Source organism: Hemitrygon akajei, unplaced genomic scaffold, assembly GCF_048418815.1.
Source record: "Hemitrygon akajei unplaced genomic scaffold, sHemAka1.3 Scf000054, whole genome shotgun sequence".
NCBI lineage: Eukaryota > Metazoa > Chordata > Chondrichthyes > Myliobatiformes > Dasyatidae > Hemitrygon > Hemitrygon akajei.
Genome location: NW_027331940.1, coordinates 4,370,716 through 4,396,394, shown reverse-complemented (window position 1 = coordinate 4,396,394; position 25,679 = coordinate 4,370,716). Strand labels below are relative to the sequence as shown.

Genomic DNA, 25,679 nt, shown 5'->3' with positions numbered 1-25,679 from the left:
GCAATATTAGATCTCCTATTAGGAAATGAGTTATGGCAGGTGATGGAAGTGTGTGTAGCGGAACAGTTTGGTTCCAGTGATCATAAAGTCATTAGTTTCATCTTGATCATGGATAAAGATAGATCTGGTGTTTGGATTGAAGTTCTAAACTGGTAAAAGGCCAAATTTGAAGAAATGAGATAGGATATAAAAAGCGTAGATTGGGACATTTTGTTCTCTGGCAAGGATGTGATTGGTAAGAGGGAGGCCTTCAAAGGAGGAATTTTGAGAGTGCAGCGTTTTGTACGTTCCGGTCAGGGTTAAAGGCAAAATGAATCAGAATAAGGAATCTTGCTTCTTGAGGGATATTGGAACTCTGATAAAGAAGAAGAGAGAGATGTATAACATGTCTAGGCAACAGGGAGGATATAAGGTGCTTGAGGAGTATAAAAAGAGTAAGAAATACTTAAGAAAGAAATCCGGAGGGCTAAAAGAAGACATGAGGCTGCTTTGGCAGTCAGGATGAAGGATAATCCTAAGATCTTCGACAGGTATGTTAAGAGCAAAAGGAAAGTAAGGGATACAATTGGTCCTCTTCAAGATCAGAGTGGTCGGCTATGTATGGAACCAAAAGAAATGGGAGAGATATTAAATGTTTTTTTTTTTGCATCTGCATTTACTAAGGAAACTGGAATGGAGTCTATGGAAACAAGGCAAACCAGTAGGGAAGTCATGGAACTTATACAGTTTAAAGAGCAGGAGGTGTTTGCTGTCTTGAGGCAAATCAGAGTAGATAAATCCCCAGGACCTGACAGTGTATTCCCTCGGACCTTGAAGGAGACTAGTGTTGAAATTGCAGGGACCCTGGCAGAAATATTTAAAATGTCGATATCCACGGGTCAGGTGCCGGAGGATTGGAGGATAGCTCATGTAGTTCCATTGTTTAAAAAAGGCTCAAAAAGTAAGCCGGGAAATTATAGGCCGGTAAGTTTGACCTCGGAAGTAGGCGAATTATTGAAAGGAATACAAAGAGATAGGATCTATAAGTATTTGGATAGACAGGGACTTATTAGAAGAAAGTCAGCATGGGTTTTTGGGTGGTAGGTCATGTTTAACCAATCTATTAGAATTATTCGAGGAAGTTACCAGGAAAGTGGATGAAGGGAGGGCAGTGGATGTTGTATACATGGACTTCAGTAAGGCCTTTGACAAAGTCCCGCATAGGAGAATATTTAGGAATATTCAGTCACCAGGTATACCTTGGGTGGTAGTAAATTGGATTAGACATTGGCTCAATGGAAGAAACCTGTGAGTGGTATTGGAGGATTGCTACTCTGAGTGGAGGCCTCTGACTAGTGGTGTGCCACAGGGATCAGTACTGGTTCCAGTGTTATTTATTATCTATATCAATGACCTGGATGATAATGTGGCAAAATGGATCAGCAAATTTGCTGATGATACAAAGATTGGAGGTGTAGTGGACACTGAGGAAGGTTTTCAAAGCTTGCAGAGGGATTTGGAACAGTTGGAGGAATAGTCTGAGCAATGGCAGATGGATTTTAATGCGGACAAATGTGAGGTTTTGCACTTCGGAAGGTCAAACCAAGATAGAACATACAAGGGAAATGTAAGGACACAGAGGAGTGCAGTAGAATAGAGGAATGTGGGATAACAGATACATAATTCCCTAAAAGTGGCTTCACAAGTAGATAGGGTTGTAAAGAAAGCTTGTGGTACATTGGCCTTTATAAATCAAAGTATTGAGTATAAAATTTGGAATGTAAAGGTGAGGTTGTATAAGACACTGGTGAAACCGAATTTGGAGTATTTTGTGCAGTTTTGGCCACCTAATTACAGGAAGGATATGAATAAGGTTGAAAGAGTGCAGAGAAGGTTTACAAGGATGTTGCCGGGACTTGAAAAACTGAGTTACAGAGAAAGGTTGAATAGGTTAGGACTTCATTCCCTGGAGCGTAGGAGAATGAGGTGTGATTTGATAGAGATGTATAAAATTATGATGGGTATAGATAGAGTAAGTGTGAGCAGGCTTTTCCCACTGAGGCCAGAAGAGAGAAAAACAGAGGTCATGTGTTAAGTGTGAAGGGGGAAAAGTTTAAAGGGAACATTAGAAGGGGCTTCTTCACGCAGAGAGTGGTGGGAGTGTGGAATGAGCTGCCAGATGAAGTGGTGAATGCGGGCTCACTTTTGACATTTAAGAAAAACTTGAACAGGTATATGGGTGAGAGGGGTTTAGAGGGATATGGCCCAGCTGCAGGTGAGTGGGACTAGGCAGAAAAGTGTTTCGTCACAGCCAAGAAGGGGCAAAAGACCTGTTTCTCTGCTGTAATGTTCTATGGTTCTATGGTTAGCCTGGGATATGACAGTTTTAGATCCAAGTACAAAGGATCCGGGGAACAAGCTGCGCAGGTTTATGAGGTGTTGAGCCAGTATTTATTTTATAAGCTCAGACACAATATGACTGCTATATTGAGGAGAGGATGAGTTACCATTCCATCCCTCAAAGATAGAGGCTGTGACTAAATGGGCTGTTCCGTGTTTACAACAGTAGAAATAGACCCGTGTGTTTGGTGTTCAAACAGAGTGTGGAAATCCCCCCTCACTGTTATCTGTCTCTCCGTCGGTGGAAAACAGATAGAAACTCAAGATGCTGGAAATCCTCAATAAAAACGGGAAATAGTTGAAGCCATTCTGACGTACGGTTGTGAACCGAAATCGCTAACTTTGTTCCTCTGGACAAGCTCCTGTGCACAGGCGCTTGTTTTGTCATACTTAGTGGAACAGTAAAGAAACCATAGAAACCCTGTGAATTATCCTGATACCACTTTCCCTGTTATTATGGTAAATGTGTTCAATACAACTGCTGCTCACGTGGTTCAAAAGTGTAATCTGAGGAATGAGAGGGTTTATGTATGACAAGCACTTGATGACTCTGGGCCTGGACACTATGCATTTCAGAAGTATAGAGGTGGACGGGATCTTATTTAAATCTACCGAATACTGAACAGCATTGTGACAGTGGACATGGAGAGGATGGACTGTCAGACGGCTAGTCTGTTATCTGAGAGGACAGCCTCAGAATAAAGAAGTTTCCCTTAAAACATGAGAGACACTTCGCCAGCCAGAGAGTGGTCGACCTGTGGAGTTTGTTGCAACCATGGTGGTTGAGGCTGTTATTTGATATATTTATGGCAATATATTTTTGATCACTAGAGTAGGTATCATGTTTTGTTAGCCAGAACTACTAAACGATTAATTCAATTTCGCCCGAGGCATGCTTAAAAGCAGCCTTTACAAGTTTAGATTCATCATTTCAAAATGGCTATTGTGTTAATCTTTGTCACAATGTAACTCATAGCGTCTGATGTTGAGTTTGTTATTTCCTTTTTCAGTTGCCTTTGTTGAGCCAGTTCCTCCGTTTCCATGGTAACAAACCACTAGAACTGCAAGAGGTGTTGCACAATTACATCGCTCTGCGTTCACTTCCTCTCAGCGTAGAGACAGTGGCCTCAGGAGCAAAGGCAACAGTATGATAGTGGGAGGGAAGGATGCTGTGAGCATTGGCTGTATGGAATGAACTGAGAATATGGAAACAGTGAAAATCTGCAACATGATACACAATCTCTTCGGGCAACAGTGTTTTCCGAAACATTTACTTACTTCCGAAATTTCCTATGTTTACCCATAGCCCTCTATTTTTCTAAGCTCCATGTACCTATCCAAGAGCCTCTTAAAAGACCCTACTCCATCCGCCTGCACCAGCGTCACCATGAGCCCTATCCACGTGTGAGCGTAAATGGAAAAAAAACTTACCCCTGACATCGCCTCTTTATTTACTTCCTAGGACCTTAGAACTGTGCCCTCTCGTGCTAACCATTTCAGCCCTAAGAAAAAAACTTCTGACCATCTACACGATCAATGCCTCTCATCATCTTATACACCTCTATTAGGTCACCTCTCATCTTCTATCTCCCCAAGGAGAAAAAGGCCAAGTTCACTCAAACTATTGTTAGAAGGCGTGCTCCCCAATCCAGAAAAAATCCTTGTAAATCTCTTCTGCACACTTCCTTCGGGTAGATTGGTGACCTGAATTGAGCACAGTACCTCGAGTTGGGTCTGACCAGGGTCTTATATAGCTGTAACATTACCTATCGGCTCCTAAAATTAATTCCACGATTGGTGAATCCCTATGCACCGTATGCCTTCTGAACCTACGCATCAGCTTTGAGTGTCCTATGGAGTAACCCCAAGATCCCCCTGATCCTCTACTGTGTCAAGACTCTTATCATTAATACTATACTCCGCCATCATATTTGACCTAGCAAAATGAACCACATCAGACTTATCTGGGTTGAACTTCTCCGCCCAGTTTAGCATCCTATCGATGTCCCGCTGTACCTCCACAGCCCTCCACACTATCCACAATACCTCCAAACTAGGTTTCATCAGCAAATTTACTAAACCATGCCGCCACTTCCTTATCCAAGTCATTTATAAAGATTACGAAGAGAACGGGTGCCAGTACGGATCACTGAGGCCCACCACTGGTCACCGTCCTCCATGCAAAATACGACCCGTCTATATCCACGCTTTGCCTTCTGTGGACAAGTCAATTCTGGAACGGCAAAGCACGGTCTGCTTGGATCCCTTGCCTCATTTCGTCATCAATAAGCCCTGCATGGGGTACCTTATCAAATGCCTTGCTGACATCCATATACAATGCATGTACTGCTCTACCTTCATCAATGTGTTTAGTCACATCCTTAAAAAATTCATTGAGTCTCGATAGGCACGACCTGCCTTTGACATACCCACGCCGATTATTCTTAATCATATTATACCTCTTCAAATGTTCATAAATCCTGCCTCTCAGTAGCTTCATCAATTTACCAATCACTGAAGTAAGTCTCACTGGTCTATAATTTCCTGGGCTACCTCTGCTCCCTTTCTTGAATAAGAGAACACCACCCGCAAACCTCCAATCAGTTAATATCTGCGCATTAAAATAAATTTAAAAAACTGCTGTTGCAGGAAATTTAAAGTAACAAAGAGAGAACGCTGGAAGCATTCAGCAGATCTGTAGCATCTTAAACAGTCCCAGTTCTGAAACTGGGTCTTCCACCATTTCTCCTGTCACAGATGTCCCTTGTGTCATGGTCCAGTCCGGGAGGTCCATATTCCGGTTCACAGACCTTATCGATCGACATAGATCGATAAGGATCTATGGATCCTTACTCCAGGTTTTTCCGGTTTGAGGTACGCTCTTTCTGATGATTGGCGGCAGTTCCACCGGGCGGTATTTGTTCGGTTCTGAAGGTGTAGAATACTTTGGTACAGGGATGATGCTGGCTGATTTGAATCCTGGATGAGTGAAGTGTTGGCGACGACCGTGAAGTCGTCAGTGAGCTGGTGTGTGTTTTGTCGGAATACTTGGCCTGGGATGTTTTCTGGCCCGGCAGCCTTACGGGGTTGAATCTCTGCAGGGTCCTCTCAACAAAATAGAGGTGAGGCCGAATTTGGAGTATTGTGTATAGTTCTGTTCACCGAATTATTTTAAAGATGTCAACAAATAGACAGAGTACAGGAAGATTTACTAGAATTTTACTTGGGTTTCAGCACCTAATCTACAGGGAAAGGTTGAACAAGTTACGTCTTTATTCTTTGGAACGTAGAAGGTTGAGGGGGAACTTGGTAGAGGTATTTTAATTATGAGGGGGATAGATAGAGCTGACGTGGATAGGTTTTTTACATTGATAGAAAGGGAGATTCAAACAAGAGGACATGAGTTGAGCGTTAGGGGGTATGTTTAAGGGTAACACGAGGGGGAATTTCTTTACTCAGAGAGTGGCAGCTGTGTGGAACGAGCTTCCAGAAGAAGTGATAGAAGCAGGTTCGGTATTGTCATTTAAGGTAAAATTGGATAGGTACATGGACAGGAAAGGAATGGAGGGTTATGGGCTGAATGCTGGCCAGTGGGACTAGTTAAGAGTAGGCGTTCAGCACGGACTAGAAGGGCCGAGATGGCCTGTTTCCGTGCTGTAATTGTTAACTGCTGTTGTTAAAATGTGTAGCTGCTCTATCCGTGACTTGCTCGTGTTGCGTGCCTCGAACCGTTGTTTTCAGCGTCAGGGACAGGGACGTCAATGGGACAGACAAAGCTATTTTTCCTTAGTCTGTAATGCCCTTGATGCCCAGCCAAATATGCCAAAGGTTTTTCTCCAGGGTTGGGAAATTCAAAGCCAAAGTACTCAGATACAAAAGAGCAAAGAGATAGGAGAGACCTGCGAGATGATCTCAATACACAGAGCTAGTGAGTACTTGGAATGAGCTGTTCAGTGATTGCATCGTTAGTTATCTCCCTCGGTTTCAGTATCCTCACCGTGTTTGGAAATTCCCACTTACTCTGTGAGCAACTGGAAATTAAAGAAACAGTCAAGTTGTTGGAGACCTGAAATCAAGTCAGGAAATGTTTGAAGCCATTCCGACACAGATTGTTGGAGTTGAAGCATTAAAATTGTTTTTCTCTCTCCGCAGATACTCTTTATCTGTTGAGTGTTTCTTGTATTTGCAGGTTGTTTAGAATATTACGTTAAAATTATTTAATTCTCTTGGGAAATGGACTTCTGTCGGACGCTCAATTTAAATCCATTCTCTTACAGAACCGAAACAGTCTGTGCCATTCTCCGCCTAGACCCATCCACATGCGCCCAGATCATAGCCCTCAATACCTCCCTCAACCAGGTATCCATACAAAATTCTCTTAAACGTTGCAATTGAACTTGCATCCGCATTCGTGTCAGCCTCTGAGTGAAGTAGTTCCTCCTCTGATTCCCCGAAAATATTGCACTTTTTACCCTAAACCCTTGATCCCACCCAAACTGAGTGGCAAAATCCTAAATTCATTCATCCTAGTTTGTATACCTCTACATCATAGTTTGTATACGTCTGGCAGGGGTTCGCAGTCTGGGGTCCACAAAAGCAAAGGTTAATAGTAGGGGTCTGTGGCATAAAATTTTGGGAAGCTCTGCTAGCATCATAATCCCTTGTGCTTCACGGAATCAATTTCTAACTTGTTCAATCTACCCCTGTAACTCAGTTCCTTAAATGCCAGCAACATCCGTGTCTGCCAGGGCTCCTGCAGTGTCTACACTAGCCTGCCAAGATCTATTTGGTGTAAGCTGTTCCATCTCTGACACATCCGTGCGCTTTCCTGATCTCTCCATCTCTGCAGCCAGGTTGTCAACCAACATCCTTTATAAACTTACTGATTCCCATGATAATCTCGACCATACCTCTTCCCAACCTATCACCTGTAAAATGCCAGACCCTTTTCTCAGTTTCATTGTTTCCGCTGCATCTGTTCCCGGATGCTGTCCTCCCTCCACTATTGATGCTGTCCTCACTCACATTTCCCGTACTCTGTGCTCACCCCATCTTCCTCCCACCGTAATAGTGATAGAGTTCCTCATGTCCTTACCTACCACCCCTTCAGCCTCTGCAACTTCCACCATCTCCAAAGAGATCTTACAACTAAACATATGTTTTCCTTCCTCGCCCACCCCACCTTCTTCTTTCAACAGGAATCACTCCCTCCACAATGGCCTTGTTCATTCATCCCTCCTCACTAATCTCCCTCCAGCCACTTATCCCTGCAAGCGGCATAAGTGCTACACCTACCCATACACCTGCTCCCTCACCTCCATTCAGACACAAAACAGTCCTTCCAGGAGCACTTCACCTGCGAATCTGCTGGGGTCATCTATTTTGCCGTGTGCTCCCGATGTGGCGTCATTGACATTGTTGAAACCCGCCATAAATTGGCAGTCCTATACACAAATTCGAGGGTCATGTGTACGGCGGTTGAATTACTTTGCTTCACATCGGTGCGAGCATTGGTGGCCGCTGGTTTACTACACAAAAGACTGCATGTATATCAATTGTATTCACATATAAAACGCTGGGGGTGTCTCCGCAGGTCAGGCAGCATCTATGGACATGAACAAACAGACGACGTTTCGGGCCAAGACCATTCATTAGGGGGTAGAAAGGAAGGAGGAAGATGGCAGAATAAGAACCTCTTGGGGAGAGGGAAGGACAAGCTAGAAGGGAATGGGTGTCGCCAGGTTGGCGAAATAACAGTCTGGGTGATGATAGGTGAACAAGTCAAAGGGTTGCAGAAGAAGGAAGCTGATAGGAGAGGAGAGTGGATCCAAGGAAAAGGGAAGGAAGAGGGGCGTCATGGGAAGGCGATGGGCAGATCAGGCGGAGAGATGAGGCCGAAGTGGGGAAAGGAAGGAGGGGAAAATACCGGAACTCAGCGGAAATCGATGTTCTTGCCATGAGATTGCAGGCTACCTGGACGGAATTTGAGGTGTAGCACATCCGGCCTGAGAGTAGCCTCATTGTGGCACGAGAGGAAGCCACGGGTCGACATATCGGACCGTGAACGGGGATCGGAAAAAAATTGTTTGCCATTGGGAAATCTCGCTTCTGTTGATGGAGGTGAGGTGCGACGAAGTGTTAATTGATTTGAAGAAAGGTCTTGGCCAGAAAGGTCGACAGATTAACCATTTCCAAAGATGCTGCCTAACCTGTTGAGTTCCTCCAGCATTTTGCAGTAAATTTGATTAAACGTTTACGTGCATTCAATATCTCCGTGAGCCTGAATATGATATTAGTTTAAGGTTCTTCACTATGTAACAGGAACGTGCAAGTATCTTATTCTTTATTTTATATTTCTATTGCAAGATCTATAACCGAGACAATTCCCAGAGTGAAACAGAACAGCCCATTGACAGTATAACATTGGTCTATGGTGACAAAGTCCATGGATCCTCAGAATGGACAAGATCAACAATAACAATCATGAAACCGAGAGATGAGCCTGAGATTGTTACACAACGACATTCACTGACTTCTCCAATCGTCATTTCTTCATCTTTGAAATTGTGTAATTTCGTGTCAGGTTATTCATATTTCATCACTATTGGGAGTTTACTTAAATGACATCATGTTTATTTTAACCCCGGCTGTTCGAAAACACGTCAGCCTTGTGTGATATTAAATAGTTCGTGTGATGGAGCGAGTATAAATGAGTGAGCGTGGAGATTCGTCAGCTCAGAGTTTCTCCAGCGAGATCGCGGACAGCTAGAAGACAGGGTGAATCTCAGACAGCATGCGTGAAACTATTTACCTTGTGAGGAAGATATGGTACTTGGTCATTGCCGTGATCGGTGTTCCTGGTAAGAACACAAGCACATTAACATTTTAAGTTTTGTGTGCGCGGTCCGTGGACTCGTTCAGTGACCGACAGCGCTGTGATGTCAGAGTGTCAGAGAGTGCAGTGTTCACATTGCGACCAATCTCTGCGTTCGTTCAGAAGTTCCCTTGCTTTTTAATTCATGGCTTCTGCTGGAAGTAAACCGGCAGCTGAAGCGGCCGTAGAGAGGAAGATCGGGTAGATGGATTCATTTTGTAGATTCATAGCAGGCAGTTGTGATTTATCAATGCAAAGCCGCTGTCAAGTAAACCCCGATAATCCAGCGCGCTCGCCACCTTTACGGCTATTTGGTTTTATACCGTTTCATTAGAGCAACGTGCTTTAAATTCAAAATTCAAGGTATTGTGCTCTGATTAAAGAAATACCTGCAAATTTGAAGGGAACGCGGGAAGCGAATGGACTTTGAGATTCACGGGAGAGTAGTCGATTGCATTTGTATGTCAGACTCCGATTGCTTTGAAACATTTAGAATAATGTTGAAGTAATTCGGAGCGGCCCCAAAAGAGACAGATCTCTTGGAGTACCTACACTGTCTTTGATGATATAAGCACTAGCGTGCTAAATACTTTAAAGTTCAGCGGGTCAAGCATAAACCTCAAAAACGAAAATTGAAACTTTCTGATCGGATTCGTGTGTAGGTACCCCGGCCAAGGGTAGTTGCGGAATTTAAAAGAAGCCATCCAAGCGGAGGTGGGGGAGGAGGGTGCTGTGTGCGGGTGACCAACGGGGAGTCAAGAAGGAGACGCAGGCATTGGAACGGTGGAAATGAATTTGCTTTGAACTTTGTAGATGGACAGAGGTGGAGGGAGCGGGACTTCGCTGCACAGTGAGAGTGCCAGGACATAGGTGACAGGAAGGCGGTAATCAGCATCGCTGAGAATGTTGCCGAGGTACCCAGGTTTTACACATCAGTGCAAAACCTGACGGGGGGAGATTTATATTGATTTCTCTCAAGCGCTCTCGGCGATCCGTTGATAACGGCTCCTTCCCAAACCCTGTTCCTTTTCCAGTATCGAGTACCTTCTCCGTTCACCCCGCATGCATTCGTGAGAGCGATCTGAGATTCCCGCATTACTCCTTTTAAACCCCCAGAAATGAGTTGTCTGCACAGTTTGATTGTTCTCAATTTCCAGCTTGTCTCTGCCCTGAGACCCACTGATCGGTGAGACAGTAATTCACTCATTCTGTTTGCTGTTCCCCCAGTGAATTTAGTGGCGATTGTGATCCTGTCCCGAGGAAAGTGCGACCTCTCTACCTGCACCACACGCTACCTGGTGGCCATGGCAACGGCGGATCTACTAAACATCATCTTTAATGTCATATTGTGGCGCGTCAGTTATTATTACTTCCCCGGGACTTTCCTGGACATCACCCCCGTGTGCAGTGTGATCTCTGTCCTGGGAGAGACAGCCACTGACTGTTCTGTCTGGTTCACCGTCATGTTTACATTTGATCGGTTTGTCGCCATCTGTTGTCAGAAGCGGAAAGCGAAGTATTGCACCGGGAAAACTGCGGCTGTGGTTCTGACAACAACCGGCGTTATGTTCTGTGTTAAAAATGTGCCCATCTTCTTCATATATCAGTCTGTGAAAGTGATTGAGAATATACCCTGGGACTGTATTGCGAAGCCAGGCTACTATACGGATCCCGGGTGGGTGGGATATGACTGGTTTAGCACAGTTCTAACGCCATTACTCCCGTTCGTGTTAATACTACTGTTCAACGTTCTGACAGTCAGACACATTTTAGTGACTAGTCGCGTCCGTAAGGGGCTGAGAGGACAGAACAAGGCGGAGAACCGCAGTGACCCGGAGATGGAGAGCAGGAGGAGGTCTGTGATCTTACTTCTCACCATCTCCGGAAGCTTCATCATCCTGTGGTTGGTAAAAGTTGCCGAATTCCTTTATTACAGCATTGCCGGATTGGATCCAAATAATTACAATGAGTCGGAATACATATTTCAACATTGTGGAATCATGCTGATGCTATTAAGTTGCTGCACAAACACGTTTATTTACGGGGTAACTCAGTCCAAGTTTAGAGAGCAGTTCTTCAGCGCAGCGAAATATCCGCTCACGTCAATTATTCAACTGATTAATGAACAAAATATCTAAGATCTTCTCAGAGGCCGTCGCAGTGTTTTAATCTTGTTACTATGGAACTGACGGTCACCGGAGAACGAGGCAGAGGTGAGAAATAAACTGTTTTATAGCCCGAGATAGACACAGCACGGAAACAGACTGTTCGGCATCCGCAGCCCGCGACCTCCACCTCCTAACTATTACTAAACTCATTCCAGCATTTTCTTCACCATAATTCAGCTCCCGTTACAGACTGTTACGTACCCGTGACACGTGACAGTGGTACCCTTGTCACGTGACTGGGGTTGAAGTTATTCTGGACATGAGGTAATGGTCTTGTGTTGGTGGAGTGACGTCATTTTCCCGCCAGTAGAGGTCATGTGACAGGTTTTTTTACAGGGTATAAAAGGAAGACCCACCCTGTCAGGTGGGGCAGTTCGTGGCGGGATTTGCCAAGCTGACTTCATGTCCCTGTGCGATTTAATGTGATGACGCAGTTTAGTTGTAAAATGAAGTGTTATATAATGCCTAAAGTTTAAAATGTCATCGCCAACAGTTTCTTTGCTGTGGAGAGTGAAGATAAAAGTATGGAAGATAAAAATCGAGGAGAATCGATTTTCGACGGTGGATTGGTCTCGACCTTATTTGATCCTCATTCGGAAGGATTTCGTTGACTGTTCTCGTGTTAATCTCCGCTGAGATAGCGGGAGATTGAGGACAGAGTGTGGAAGAAGAGGTTAGTGCCATTAAACCATTACGTTTTATAAAATTCTTCGTGGGAAAGTTCGACGCCGGGGGAAGGACAACGACGTGGAAGAGAATTTAAATCGTCTTTAAAAGTCTCTCCTTTTAAAAGGACTGTGAGCTTTTGAACTTTCGGCATACCGCTTTAAAGAACTGTTTACTTTCGGCATACCGCTTTAAAGAACTGTTTTTTTTTTTCAATACCGCTTTAAGAACTGTTTGAACATGCAACGCTATTAAGAACTGTGAATCTGCCGTACAGCAGCGGAGTTCCGGTTACGTTTGGGTTTGTTTACTTTTGAGGGGGTTTGTTTTCAGTGTTTAATAAACGTGTTATTTGTTATAAAAACCCTTGCCTAACTCATCTATATTTATTGTTGCCTGAATACGTACCCTAATTATGGGGGCTACGTCCGGATTTGGATCGTTTGAGTTTAGAATGCTTGTTGAATTTTGAGTCGGTGTTTTGGTAACGGGGAATACTCGATTCTTTTGTTTGATTGGCTTGTGAGTAGTATTCGGTAACGATGAATATTGATGAGTTTCTGGCTTCGCCAGACGCGGATTTTTTAGCGGAGGCGAAAAAAACTGAAGTATCTGAGATTGCTAAGAGATTGCAACTTAAAGGTATTTTGGCGACTACATCAAAAGCTGTAATACAGAGAAAAATCGCATCACATTTTGTGGCTTCGGGTGATTTTGATGAATCGATTTTAGAATCGTTTCCAATAAGTAATCTGGAGATGCAGTTGCAAATCGAACAAATGATGTTAGAGCGGTGTAAATTGGAATCTGAACAGAAGCAGAGAGATTTTGAATATGCAATGGCGAAATTAAGGTCTGGGGATCAGTCTTCTGATTCTAAAAAAACCGTTTGTTGCTAGCCAAGAAATTAAATTGGTCCCTCCATTTAGTGAAACAGAAGTGGAAAGATATTTTCAACATTTTGAAACTATTGCTCGGATGTCAGAGTGGCCGAAAGATAAATGGTCAGTGTTGTTACAGAGTGTGATTAAAGGCAAAGCACAACAAGTTTACACAGCTTTAACTGCTGCGCAAGCATTAGATTATGATATTGTGAAAACGAATATTCTCAAAGCATACGAATTAGTCCCAGAAGCTTATAGGGAAAGATTCAGGAGTTTGAAAAAGTCTGTGGTAAAGACTTATGTGGAATTTGCCTATGATAAAGCTATGTGTTTTGAGAGATGGGTTTCTTCTAAAAATGTAAATGAGGACTATGATACATTGAAAGAGCTGATTTTAAGGGAGGAATTTAAAAGAAGCATTCCTGTTGAAGTAAGGACCTACTTAAATGAGAGGGATACTGATAAATTGCAGGACTGTGCTAGATTAGCTGATGAGTATGTTTTAATCCGTAAGAATAAATTTCCTCAGGGTAGAATTTTTAAGAGGAAAAATAATATGGAGACTCAAGGTAAATCAGAAATTAAATCAGAGATTACTGAGAGGTAAGGAGGAAGGAAAACCTGTGAAGGAAAGACAGTTTGGTCTTATTTGTAACTATTGTAAGAAGTCTGGCCATGTAGTAGCTAACTGTTTCAAATTGAAAAAGAAAGAGAAGGAAGCAGTTCCAGATGCTTGTGTGCAACATACTGAAGCACCTGTAAAGTTACAGTGTTTGGTAAACACAAATGAGCATTTGTTAGAGTCTGACCAAGTTAGAAAGGGATATGATCATTTTATAACTGAAGGGTTTGTATCCTTGAAAGAAGGATCTACTCTGGTGCCAATAAAAATTCTTAGGGATACTGGAGCTTCTCAATCACTGATGTTAGATAGTGTGTTGAAGTTTAATGAAGAGAGTGATACTGGTGAGGTAAATTACATAAGAGGTGTTGGAAGTGATTTTATGCCTGTACATTTACATGAAGTAAATTTAAAGTCAGGGTTAGTTACAGGATTTGTTAAAGTAGGTTTACAGCATAGCTTACCTGTGAAGGGTATTTCTTTATTGTTAGGTAATGACTTGGCAGATGGACAAGTTTTTCCTGAAGTGCATTTGACAATGGAGTCAGAGGAACCAGAGGTGAATTCTAACACAGATTTTTCCTGTGTTGTGACTAGAGCTATGGCTAAAAAAATTGATGTGCAGAATGAGGTTGTTACTCATGACTGTTCAACTCAGGATTCGAGTTTTGAGGATGTGTCAGAGACTTTCTTACCTTCGTTGTTTGAACAAGATTCTGGGAGTAAGTCTGACTATGAAGATTTATCTCTGTCTCGGAAGGAGATGATAGCAGAGCAGAATAGAGATCCTGAGATTATAAAATTAAGGGAACAAGCTTTACTAGGTAGTGAAATTGAGACGGTGTCAGTAGGATATTATTTGGAAAAAGGAGTGTTGATGAGGAAGTGGAGGTCGCCTACAATTCCTGCAAGTGAGGAATGGAATGTTGTTTATCAGGTAGTTGTTCCTAAAGTTTATCGGAATGAGATTTTGACTTTAGCTCATAGTGTGCCTTTAAGTGGACATCAAGGGGTAAAGAAAACTGTGGACAAGATTTTAAAACATTTTTTACTGGCCTGGTCTAAGAAAAGATGTGGCGATGTTTTGTAAGACGTGCCATACTTGTCAAATTGTGGGTAAAACAAATCAGGTTACACCAGTAGCTCCATTACAACCTATTCCAGCATTTGGTGAACCGTTTTCTAAAGTTATTGTAGATTGTGTTGGTCCATTACCAAAGACAAAAACTGGTTATCAGTATTTGTTGACTATCATGTGTACTTCGTCTAGGTTTCCAGAGGCAGTACCACTTAGGAATATAAAAGCTAAAACTGTGAAGAAGGCTCTTATAAAATTCTTTACTTATTTTGGATTGCCTAAGGAAATACAAACTGATCAAGGCAGTAATTTTATGTCTGGATTGTTTCAACAGATAGTTTATAAATTGGGAGCTAAGCAAATCACTTCGTCTGCATACCATCCAGAATCGCAAGGTGCCTTGGAGAGGTTTCATTCTACTCTCAAGAATATGATTAGGACATATTTTGTGGAAAATGAAAGTGACTGGGATGAGGGTATAAACTTACTTTTATTTGCAGTAAGGGAATCGGAACAGGATTCTTTAGGTTTTAGGCCATTTGAACTTGTGTTTGGGCATAGAGTTAGAGGACCTTTAGCTTTATTGAAGGAACAGTGGATTAGTAAGGAAGTGCATACTAATTTGTTGGACTATGTTTTGAAATTTAAGGACAGGTTACATAAAGCTTGTAGTTTAGCCAGGGAAAATTTAAAGTTGGCTCAGGAGAAAATGAAAACTTGGTATGATAAGGAAGCTAGGATGACGATGTTTAAGCCTGGAGATAAGGTGTTGGTTCTTTTCCCAGTGCAGACAAATCCTTTAAAAGCTAGATTTCATGGTCCTTATGAAATTGTGTCTAGAATCAATGATGTGGATTACGTAATAAAAACTCCAGATCGTAGAAGGTCAACACAACTTTGCCACATAAATATGGTTAAACCATATTTTGAGAAACAATCTGATACTGTGACTGTTGTGGTTAGTGAGAATGAGTTTGATTTAACTGGGAACATGATAGATGATTCATCTGACTTTCATTCTAAATCTAACATTGTTTCTGTTAGTTTACCTAATTCGACCATTTTGGAAAATATGGATGAGAAATTAGTACATTTACAGCTAGAGCAGAAACAACAGATGAAGGAATTGATTTTTAAGTATAAGGATTTGTTTCCAGATGTTCCGAGAAAGACTACTATAGCTTCACATGATGTAGATGTTGGAGATGCCAAACCTATTAAACAACATCCATATAGGATGAACATGGAAAAATGTGAACTTGCTGAGAAAGAAATTGAATACATGTTAGAGAATGATATTATTAGACATTCTAACTCGAATTGGAGTTCGCCATGTGTTATGGTGCCAAAACCTGATGGTAGTATTAGGTTTTGTACGGACTATAGGAAGGTGAATGCTGTAACAAAAACAGATGCATATCCAATTCCTAGAGTAGATGATTGTGTAGATAAGGTTGGAAAAGCAAAGTTCCTTACAAAGATTGATTTATTGAAAGGGTATTGATGTGTTCCATTAACGGACAGAGGTAGAGAGATTTCTGCATTTGTAACTCCATCTGGGTTATATGAGTATAATGTTCTTCCATTTGGGATGAAGAATGCCCCAGGTACTTTCCAGAGGATGATTAACTCTATGATTCAGGGATTGAAAGATACTGATGCTTTTATTGATGATTTAGTGACAGGAAATGATACTTGGGAAGCACACATAATTGCGGTGGAGAAATTGTTTGAAAAGCTTTCAAAAGCTAACTTGACTATTAATTTAGCCAAGAGTGAATTTGGACATGCCACTGTGACTTACCTTGGTTATGTTGTAGGTCAAGGTAAGGTAGCTCCTGTTCAGGCAAAAGTTCAGGTAATTTTAGAGATTCCCACTCCGACGGGGAAAAAATACTCTCAGAAGATTTTTGGGAATGGTAGGATATTATCGAAAATTTTGTAAGAATTTTGCTAATGTTGTCCTTCCATTAACTAACCTTCTGCAGAAGAATGTGAAGTTTGTGTGGACAGTGCCTTGTCAGGAAGCATTTGAAAAATTGAAAACAATGATATGTCAACAACCTGTGCTTAAGGCACCTGACTTTGGAAAACCTTTTTTATTAGCTGTAGATGCTAGTGATGAAGCTGCGGGAGCAGTATTGATGCAAAGGAATGAGGGTGATGAGGTTGATCATCCAGTAGCTTACTTTTCTAAGAAATTTAATAAGCATCAAAGAAACTATTCAACAATAGAGAAAGAATTGTTATCTCTTGTTTTGGCTTTGGAATATTTTGAGGTATATGTTGGTACAACTCAAAAACCACTTATTGTTTACACTGATCATAATCCGTTAGTTTTTCTGAGTAAGATGAAAAACAAAAACAGAAGATTGTTGAATTGGAGTTTGATGTTACAAGAGTACAATATTGTGATAACTCATGTTAAAGGTAAAGATAATATGGTTGCTGATTGTCTATCTCGATGTTGAATGTACAATGTAATTTTTTTTTGGAGTGTTTTTTTTATTGTAACACTCCTACTGTATTGTATGTTTTAAGATGTTATATGATGGTATTGTATACTGTGTATGTTATATAATTTATACATTTGTTTTTTCTTGTAAGTAATTGCTAAAATTTTTGTTCTTGTCAGACCAAAAATGTTTTTTTTGGAGGGAGGTGTTACGTACCCGTGACACGTGACAGTGGTACCCTTGTCACGTGACTGGGGTTGAAGTTATACTGGATATGAGGTAATGGTCTTGTGATGGTGGAGTGACGTCATTTTCCCGCCAGTAGAGGTCATGTGACAGGTTTTTTTTTACAGGGTATAAAAGGAAGACCAACCCTGTCAGGTGAGGCAGTTCGTGGCGGGATTTGCCAAGCTGACTTCATGTACCTGCGTGATTTAATGTGATGACGCAGTTTAGTAGTAAAATGAAGTTTTATATAATGCCTAAAGTTTAAAAGGTCATCGCCAACAGTTTCTTTGCTGTGGAGAGTGAAGATAAAAGTTTGGAAGATAAAAATCGAGGAGAATCGATTTTCGACGGTGGATTGGTCTCGACCTTATTTGATCCTCATTCGGAAGGATTTCGTTGACTGTTCTCGTGTTAATCTCCGCTGAGATAGCGGGAGATTGAGGACAGAGTGTGGAAGAAGAGGTTAGTGCCATTAAACCATTACATTTTATAAAATTCTTCGTGGGAAAGTTCGACGCCGGGGTAAGGACAACGACGTGGAAGAGAATTTAAATCGTCTTAAAAAGTCTCTCCTTTTAAAAGGACTGTGAGCTTTTGAACTTCCGGCATACCGCTTTAAAAGAACTGTTTTTTTTTCAATACCGCTTTAAGAACTGTTTGAACATGCAACGCTATTAAGAAGTGTGAATTTGCCGTACAGCAGCTGAGTTCCGGTTACGTTTGGGTTTGTTTACTTTTGAGGGGGTTTGTTTTCAGTGTTTAATAAACGTGTTATTTGTTATAAAAACCCTTGCCTAACTCATCTATATTTATTGTTGCCTGAATACGTAACACAGACACACCCCATTAGACAATGATAGGGCTGTTCAGGATCTGAGGACATTTAAGACCAAATCGGCAGATATGTAAGCCATTCGTTACTTTTGCACAAGAATAAAACGAAAATGAAACACAACAGCCCGCACGAAATTACAGTAAACCTTACACTCGTCCTTCGCGTTGGAAAACCCTGTTGTGGAGAAATATTTAACACCGCAGAAATCATGCATTCTGATTATAATTGTGCAAATTCCTATGGAAAACCCAGATGCCCACTCTGCTCCAGGGGAAGAATGTCATCTCACCTGACGATTTCGATTAAATTTCCACCGGAGGAAACTGCATGTCGGATCTCCTCTTCATTCACTCTAGTACAGTCGCAAGTTTATTATCACTTTTCGCAGCTAAAACTGGTAAAGCCTGAGGTATGGACATGGGAAAGCACACTTATTTCTCAATTGCTAGCAACTTTTGGACTATTCTCGTGGTGATTAACATTGTGGCTTTCGGGAGATTTACATAGATTTTGCCGGGTAATAGTTTAATGCCATTGTGTGGTGACTTAGGTATAATATCCATTGTAGATATTAGTATTCGGACAATATTTCGGACCGGATGGAGTTTCCCCACGATTACTGAGGGCCTGTGCGACTGAGCTGGGAGAACCACTACAGCGCATCTTCAACATGAGCGTGGAGCAGAAAAGAGTACCCAGACAGTGGAAAACATCCTGTATTGTCCCGGTACCGAAGAAACCACAACCAAAGGAGTTGAAAGACTTCAGACCTGTTGCCTTGACGTCGAACGTGATGAAGACCATGGAGCGGCTGATAATACAGAATCTGAGGCCACAAACCAGGCAGGCCCAGGATCCTCTTCAGTTTGCGTATAAGGAGAAGGTGGGAGTGGAGGATGCTATCACGTATTTGCTGCACAAATCACTCTCTCACCTAGATGGGGTCAGTTGTGCTGTGAGGATTACATTCCTTGACTTCTCTAGTGCCTTTAACACCATCCAGCCCAAGATCTTAAGGCACAAACTAACGGAGATGGGAGTAGACTCTCACATGGTGGATTGGATAGTGGACTACTTGACAGATAGACCTCAGTATGTGCGGTTGGGAGACTGTAGGTCTGACACGGTGGTAAGCAGCACAGGGGCGCCGCAGGGAACCGTACTCTCTCCGGTCCTGTTCACCCTGTACACATCAGACTTCCAATATTGATCATTAATGGAGAATGTGTGGAGCAGGTTAAGACCTACAAGTATCTGGGAGTACAGTTAGACGAGAAGCTAGACTGGACTGCCAACACAGATGCCTTGTGCAGGAAGGCACAGAGTCGACTGTACTTCCTAAGAAGGTTGGCGTCATTCAATGTCTGTAGTGAGATGCTGAAGATGTTCTATAGGTCAGTTGTGGAAAGCGCCCTCTTCTTTGTGGTGGCGCGTTGGGGAGGAAGCATTGAGAAGAGGGACGCCTCACGTCTTAATAAGCTGGTAAGGAAGGCGGGCTCTGTCGTGGGCAAAGTACTGGAGAGTTTAACATCGGTAACTGAGCGAAGGGCGCTGAGTAGGCTACGGTCAATTATGGATAACTCTGAACATCCTCTACATAGCACCATCCAGAGACAGAGAAGCAGTTTCAGCGCCAGGTTACTATCGATGCAATGCTCCTCAGACAGGATGAAGAGGTCAATACTTCCCAATGCCATTAGGCTTTACAATTCTACCGCCAGGACTTAAGAACTTTTAAAAAGCTATTATTAATGCTTTTTGAGATAGTGATTTAGATGCATATCATATTTTTTTTTACTGAGTTAAGTATTGTATGTAATTAGTTTTGCTACAACAAGTGTATGGGACATTGGAAAAAAGTTGAATTTCCCCATGGGGATGAATAAAGTATCTATCTATCTATCTATCTGTCTATCTATCTATCTATCTATCTATCTATCTATCTATCTATCTATCTATCTATCTATCTATCTATCTATCTATATATCTATCTATCTATCTATCTATCTATCTATCTATCTATCTATCTATCTGTCTATCTATCATATTTACCCTGTTCGTGTACCATGGACTTTCTATTTCCCCTTTCAAGTCAACATATCTCGGGTATCTTCGCTTTTCGAATATCTGTAAGTGGTGTGTTATCTGGAATGGTTGTATCTATTAAGTACGTTGTTCTTGCTTCTTTATCCTGTAATATTATAACCGGAAGGACATCATGTATTGCAATGGTCATGGACCAGAATCTTTCATTTCCCACTTTCACGCCAGCATAGTTCAGATGACTTTCCCTTACTGATTTCTGTGGTGTTCTGCGTGTTTTGGATAGTCATGCCTCTTTATAGGTTGACTTTACTGGTTTACCCTGCAATATTATATCCGGACGGGGATCGGGTACTGCCCTATCTGCAATAAAATATCAATCATAATATTATTGTAGGACTCGGCCACAAATCTGTATTAATACTAATGTATGGTACCTTCAGTATCATCCGTTTGTAGTGTAAAGCACGGTTTTGGTGAATGACTCTTACCACTGCTTTCTGCCTGTGTAAGAAATTAGACTGAATTAAACTGTTGCAGGATTCTGTAATGTGTTGGATAGCTTCTGTGTATTCCTCGGCATTTTCTGCTTTTATCGTCTTGAATTTGTTGTACTTTTATTGTGTAATTTTGATATTTTTGTGCTAACCACCTGACACTCTTTTACCACAAGCACCCACTCCGTTTCTGGAAGGAGGTCTCCAACATTGAAACAGGCGTTGGACGCTTCCTGTCGACATCTACTCTGCTCCGATTGAGGGGATGTCGATAGAAGGTCACGTTCATCCATTGGATAATCATTTCATCCATGGTGACGCTGTAGAAGTAGCTTCACTGTTTCTGACATGTGGAGAGTGTGATGGGACGGTGGGGAGGGAGCTTCACCCTGTGTCTGACCCCGGGATTGGTTGAAGCGAGGATGCGGAAAAATCGTTACTTAGTGTTTGACACCGGGTGTGAGTGATTGGACGGTGTATACGGAATTTCACTCTGCGTCTGACCCGGAGGAATGTGTGATGGATGATGCGGATGGAGCTGCTCTCTGTTTCGGACACAAGGAGTGTGGAATGGGATTGTGCCGCGGGAGCTTCACTCTCTGTCAGGCCCCGGGCGTGTTTGATGGGATGATGCGGACCGACTTTCATTGTGTTTGTGATCCCCGGAATGCTAATGGAACGTGCAGAGAGTTTCACTCAGTGTCTGAGGAGACCAGGTCGAATGAGTTATACTGTGCGTTTGACCCCGTGAGTGATGCGAGGATGAGGAATGAGCCTCACTGCGGGGCTGCCTCAATGTCACAGCGTTCGGCTGGAGCCGGGTCCGTTGGAACAGTTGGGAATGAAACCCGGAGCGCGGCCGTTAAAGGGGAGGGTGGCTTTAAAGGGGACGGCGCGGAAGCGGCCAAAATGTCCCAATCCCAAACCACGGTTCATACATTCAGATGTTCACAATCTCACTCTCAGTCCGGGTCTGGGTTCCTGTAGAGATCTCAGTTCCTTCTTCTATTTCTGACTGAACTGATTGTACTGCAGATTGAAACAGATGGAAGGATACAGATGAAATAAACATATTACACAACAGTGTCTGTAACCGGACAGTGGGTAATGTTTCAATAAAACACATTGACAAATATTGCCAGAAAACCCACGGATCGGTTGAAATTTTATCGCATTATTAACACAAATACTCATCCGATCGGGAGGGTCAGTATGAGGCGGTGGAGAGCGGGGAAAGTTCGGTCTGTTAGCCAGTTTGAATCCAGATCCAGCACCGTCAGTGATAGGTTTGTACTGAGATCGGAGACGAGATCCTCGGCACCAGAATCTGTGAGACGGACATCGTTCAGCCTGGAGATGAGAGAGAGTGAGAGTGAAGGACACAGAGAGACAGGAGACGGTACAAATCCCCAGTGTTTATCAGTAACACTATTACTGATCACATTAATGTCCGGTGTCAGACACCGAGTGACTGTTAACACAATCTCCCACAGTCTGGTACTTACCACAGTTTCTGTATTTTACACACTGGGTTACTCAGAGCCGCAGACATCAGTTATACTCCAGAATCTCCAAGGTTATTATCACTCAGGTTCAGGTCAGTTAGTGATCCTATTGTACTGAGAGCGTAGCCGAGACCCTCGGCACCAGAATCAGTAAGACCGACATTGAACAACCTTGAGATGAGAGGGAGTGAAGGTGAAGGACACAGAAAGACAAGAGACGGTACAAATTCCCAGTGGTTATCGGTAAGACAATTAGTGATCACATAAATATTCAGTGTCAGACACCAAGTGACTGTAAACACGATGTCCCAAAGTCTGGTACTTACCACAGATTCTGTATTTTACACTCTGGGTTCCTCAGGGACGCAGACACCAGTTTCAATCCTGAATCTACCATTTTATTTTCACTCAGGTTCAGCGTCGTCAGTAACCCAGCGGGACGGGTGGTCACCAGCACTGAATACCTGGGAGCAGCATGCCCTGGATTAAACTGTACACAACGTCAGACATCTTGCACCGGAATTCAGGATCTGTGCATGTGTATTGGGGTTCTCTGTCTCTCCGGCTGACAGCAAAATCAATTTTGTCATTGAATTCATCAAAACCATCCAATATGAACTGCAACACCTCTGGATTGTGTTCTATTTGAAGGCTACGGATGTGTTCATTAATAATACGCCGACACTGAGACGGGTATCAGTAATATCTGACAACATAACGTGCCGACACCGTCAGGCTGTATAAACGTTAAAGTGACAGACTCAGTCCAGACTCCGTGTGCAAGGAAATGTGCAAAATCTTCATGAAGCTCGTCATTCCCCGTGACGCCGCTCGTTACTCCATTCTGTAGATACTGAACCGGGTCAATAACTTTACTGGGTGTTTTTTATAGGCGGCCCAATAGTAACAGGGATATCGAGGAGCAGATCGGGAAACCGATCCTGGAAAGTTGTAAGAAGAACAGAGTTGTCGTGATGGGAGATTTTAATATCCCAAATATCGATTGGCATCTCCTTAGAGCTAGGGGTTTAGATGGAGTGGAGTTTGTTAGAACACAGAACATAGAATAGTACAGGACATTACAGGCCCTTCGGCCAACAATGTTGTGCCGACCCTCAAACACTGCCTCCCATATAACCCCCCACCTTAAATTCCTACATATACCTGTCTTGCAGTCTCCTAAACTTCACTAGTGTATCTGCCTCCACCACTGACTCAGGCAGTGCATTCCACGCACCAACCACTCTCTGAGTGAAGACCCTTCCTCTAATATCCCCCTTAAACATCCCTCCCATTACCTAAAAGCCATGTCCTCTTGTACTGTGCAGTGGTGCCCTGGGGAAGAGGTGCTGGCTGTTCAAGCTCTATTCCTCTTAATATCTTGTACACCTCTATCATGTCTCCTCTCATCCTCCTTCACTCCTAAGCGTAAAGCCCTAGCTTCCTTAATCTCTGATCATAATCCATACTCTCTAAACCAGGCAGCATTCTGGTAAATCTCCTCTGTACCCTTTAAAATGCTTCCACGTTTGGTGCGTTCAGGAAAGTTTCTTGACAAAATATGTAGAAAGCCTATGAAGAAATATGGCAAAAATTCATAAGATTAGTCAAACATGACTTTCCACGCTCAAATCTATGTTGACTGTTCCTAATCAGACCCTGTCTATCCAGATAATTATATATACCATCTCTAAGAATACTTTCCATTAATTTACCGAGTCTGTGACGTCTGATGATGTCAAATATGTCCCCACCCCCGAGTGTTCCGACTTCCTTGAGGTGTTTACTAAATAGATGGCAACCACACTACGGCCCCATCGGTGCCATGACAATGCTATATAGTGAGGGTATCTCGATGACAGTTTGATCTTTTCTAACCGGTGTGAGGAACATATAACACGTGTAAGGCTGGTTATTCGGAGACTGTTAAATCTCGCGTGTTTGTGAAATTAGACTGAGATCCGCGTCCCCGAGTTCTCTTCTTTGGGATTTGTCACTTATTGATTTCTGTATTTTATGTGTGTTTGGAATGGCTAGATCTATTAAATAAGTTGCCCTTGCTTACTTATCCTGTACTACCGCACCGACCCGTTATTATGGATTGTCCAATCTGCAATCAGTTGATCTGACATAATATAATTTGTGGTATTTAGACTCTAAAAATGGATCACATGGTATGCATGTGCGGTGTGACTTCATTTCCAGCTTTTGCATTTTAAAGCCAGATTTAGATGAACGATGTTTGCATTTGATTGTGGCTGTGTAACTATTCAGACTGTGTTGAGCGGTTACAGGGTCCTGTAATGCTTTCGATTGTCTGTTTATTTTTCTTGGAATTTTTAAAAAATTCATCGAGCTTGCTTAGATCGTGGGGATGTCTTCCATGAAGAACTATGCTCTTCCATTGGTTCACTTTTTCTTCAATAGTGGTAATTACGGGGCGGTAGCTGAGGAGAAAATGGCGTCTAACGGCGACTCATTTGTTTGCACCTTCGGAAGTAGCTGTGTTTCTGTGTTTAATATCTCTGTTGTTCCCCTTTAGGTTTTTTTTGAAGATCCTGGTCTCACGTTACACGCTGACTTCGATTATTTGCGGGAATGGACCCGCCATCGTGGTCTCACGACTGGCCGTTCTTCCACTCGGCCTACAAGATTAGGGCGCCTTCGGAGCTTCCGGATTTCGCGGCCCTGGAAGAGGGCGGACTCGAGTTTGGTGCTTCTACAGGAAATCTGTGTCTCCTGATCGGCAGACGATCGAAAGCAGCAAGTTGGCTGTTGGCTGTGTGCCTAGAAACCCGAGTTCTTTGAGCAGAAAAAGTGAAGCAACAGATTATTAACACCATAAATCAGCGAGTGTTTGATTCTCGGGGCCAAATCTTTTTCCCTTATTAGGGAGAGAGAGAGCCTGTGGTATGTCGAATCAGCGGGTGAAAAAAAATACTCTTTGGGGTACTGCAAGTCTGTGTCTTTATTGATGTTTTGCTGCACGTTTGAATGCTAGCTGGGGGGGCGATCTTTTTTTTTGCTGGTGGTGTAGGGTGGGATCTTTGCTTTGCTGCTGCTTACGCGTGGGAGGGAGGAGCTGCGGGGAACGTGCTCTGTGGTTGTAACATTTTACTATCATTCACTCTTTGGGACACTCCACTGTTTTCGAGGATTTTTATGAAGAAAAACAATTTCAGGATGTATATTGTACACATTCCTCCGACGCTAAGTATAATCTGCTTTTGAAACCTTTGAAACTTTTGTCTTTTCTAGGATGTGCTCTCGCTTAAATTTAGTAGCGTACACTTCTTATTAATGGTCTCAATTATTCTTATTATTTACTATGTTTGTATTTGCACATTTTGTTGTATTTTGCACTCGTTCGCTTAGCGTTGTTGGTGCGGACATTCATTGATTCGGTTATGGTTACTGGATTCATTTGAGTATGCCCGCAAAAAT

The 25,679-nt window shown here is 42.5% G+C and overlaps 1 long non-coding RNA gene across 1 annotated transcript; it reads left to right on the top strand.

Annotated features, from left to right (window-relative positions):
* The first annotated feature begins 9,104 nt into the window (after nucleotides 1–9,104).
* Nucleotides 9,105–25,029, top strand: LOC140721336 (uncharacterized). The gene is made up of 3 exons (XR_012097365.1): nucleotides 9,105–9,239; nucleotides 22,648–22,928; nucleotides 24,778–25,029. It is a non-coding gene; the product is annotated as an uncharacterized lncRNA (long non-coding RNA).
* Nucleotides 25,030–25,679: the final 650 nt, after the last annotated feature.